At 37.2% G+C, this 2,598-nt stretch overlaps 1 protein-coding gene across 1 annotated transcript in view; it reads left to right on the plus strand.

Annotated features, from left to right (window-relative positions):
• Nucleotides 1-2,598, plus strand: part of LOC118324647 (copine-8-like) — a 29,502-nt gene that overhangs the window by 1,771 nt on the left and 25,133 nt on the right. The window lies entirely within an intron of this gene.

Here is a 2,598-nt window from a genome sequence, read left to right on the forward strand (position 1 = left end):
TCCCAGGTCATGAAATACAGATGCAAGCAGTGTTCAGTTTGTTGCAGTCTGCAACTTCACCACTAGATGCCACTCAATCCTACAAACTGGTCCTCTATATCAAAGCATAAGATCTACTTTGATACTCACCAATGGGGAAATTGATTTTTTTTTTTAAACCTAACTTATAAATGTGACATTAAGATCATTGGGAGATGCAGCACTGTGTAGATGTTTGAATCTAACGACCTGTTTTTAAAAAACAAATGCTTTACATTCCTATGAGAAAAGGTCTTGTTCTGTTTTCAGAGACTGATCAAAGGCCTGTGGGATGAAAGTGGGATCCAGCTAATTTGATGGCATGTCTGTTAATGTAGGCCTATAAAGTAACTGAATTAACTTTAATGAGTGAACTAATGAAAAAGTCACAGTCACTTGATAATTTGTTAATGGTGAGCAGCCTGTAATTTAATTTATGCATTAAATCATCATAAGTCATGTATTAGTAAAGCATTAATTAAGTATGTTTTGTATGTTTATTTACAATTAGAGTTACAGAAACTGGTAGGTTTAATGTAGAGAAAAGACTTTGTTATGCGATTTAAGATTGATTGATTTTTTAAGGGGTCATTTTTAGTACCAAACGTCAACATGCATCATAAATATTACACAGCAATCTGAAAGAAAAATCAAAAATCAATCAATCATATAAAATAAACATTTCACCTCACTAATACAGGGATGTCCATGGAACTATCTGCTGGTGATTCCTATTAGTTGCATTTGAAAGCTACAGCAAAAGCTAATGAGTTCTAACCTTGCAAATTATGGACTCTAGATCACACTAGAATCCATCTTGCCACACTATGTGATTGTGGCTGGTACAGTAGAACCAGATAAGTCATCGTCCCTCAAGGAAGTACTGGCAGCTAGAGGGTGTGCACATAGAGGTTAGAGTAGCATCAGTTATATCAGAATTGGAGAGTATTTCTTCTTTGAAGAGCAAAGAACAGCACTGAAAGCTTTTCTTAATGGAAAATATGTTTTTGCTCTTTCCCCAACTGACTTTGGTAAGAGTTTGACTACGTTATATGGTTCATTGATCCGATTGGTTGAAGTTCGCTTGTGATAAATGGTGATAGACAGATGGTTCATCCAATCACCTGCTGAGTGTTTTTTAAAAGTGCCTGCTCTTTTCCAAACTGTTTCCAACAACGACTTCAGATTCTAAATCAGATATTTTTATATCCTGCTAGACACAGGGTAGTGGATCACACAGTACATAACAAAAAGCAGCCTGTTTTAGAAAAACTGAGAAGCCGCTCACTGCAGTGTGCAATTAAGGGCGGGCCTCAATGTGCAGGGTACTTGGGAAAACTTAGTGTGCAGCTCTGAAAATCAAATGACCTTTGGTGAAAGTGAGCAACCTTTGGTGAAAGAAAATGTCACCAAAGTGCGTCATGGACGCAGAGTAGCCATACCAATATGTCACAATACTGCCATGATAGCACAGTTTCCAGGGATTTTAATTCCAGGGAATTCAAAATAATCAAAATAAATATGAACTTACATTTGACTCCAGCTTTCGGATCCGCATCATGTCATGTTAAAAAAAAAACAAATGTTCTTTAATTAAACAAAAAAAATTACAATATGTACTTCCACCAACACCAGCAAATATTTACATTACCCATCATTCATGTCAATTATAACCGATAGAGCCAGCCAAGAGAGATAAATAATGGCTATGATGGCTACGAGCAAGGTCAGATTACCAACCAGCAAAGCAGGCAACTGCACAAGAGCTGCACAAGAAGTCAATTAGCTCTGGAAATCTGATTTATTGTAGATTTGTTGGGAATGTCTAACTAAGGCAAGTCCAGCATCATTTTATATCTATATCTCTCTATCTATATCTATATCTCTCTATCATTTCTTTACTTCTAATTTGTTTTGCCAAATATGTTGTTGAGTTAAACATAGCTGCTGTATGGATTATGTTCAGTGGCAATGTTCTTTTGAGTGAAGGCGGTACTATATGATCCTGTATCACACAAATGTCACAGGGCGTACAAAGCAGAGAGCTGAATTCCATTTTTCAGTAAATGTTTTGTAAATGCGGTCAGTATATAAACGTAATTTCTAGGAGTCAGGGTTAGGCCCCATCTCACAGAGGGGCCCTGTGTCAGGATCTAGTTCATTAATTATTTTCATCTATATTGTGCTCACATGGCGCATATGCCTATTTTAAGTTGTGTTTGATGCAGCTCACTGTCCCCAAGAAGTGCATACGTGTTTTCGGCACCTCACAATTTACATCTAGTGCCAATGTTAAATGCAAAAATACGAAGTAGTGTGTGAAGCTGTCATGTACAGTTTAATCTGATGTGTGCATTGTGCTTTAAAAGAGGAATTTTACAGCTGGAAATATGGCCTTTTCATAAAACTGGGCTGTCTATGCAGTAGAAAGACACTAATAGATTTAAAATTGGTACGACAACAACCACAGTGCACTGAGCAGCAATGGACCAGTAAATGCTAGGGCTGGTGGGTGACTGTTGGTAGTGCCAGTTGGGCGGTGCTTGGTTTTGGCTTGTCTGTTTTCAAAAAAAAAAAAAA

Source organism: Morone saxatilis, unplaced genomic scaffold (genome assembly GCF_004916995.1).
Source record: "Morone saxatilis isolate NCDOM2014 unplaced genomic scaffold, NCSU_SB_2.0 Contig15, whole genome shotgun sequence".
NCBI classification, from domain to species: Eukaryota; Metazoa; Chordata; class Actinopteri; family Moronidae; genus Morone; species Morone saxatilis.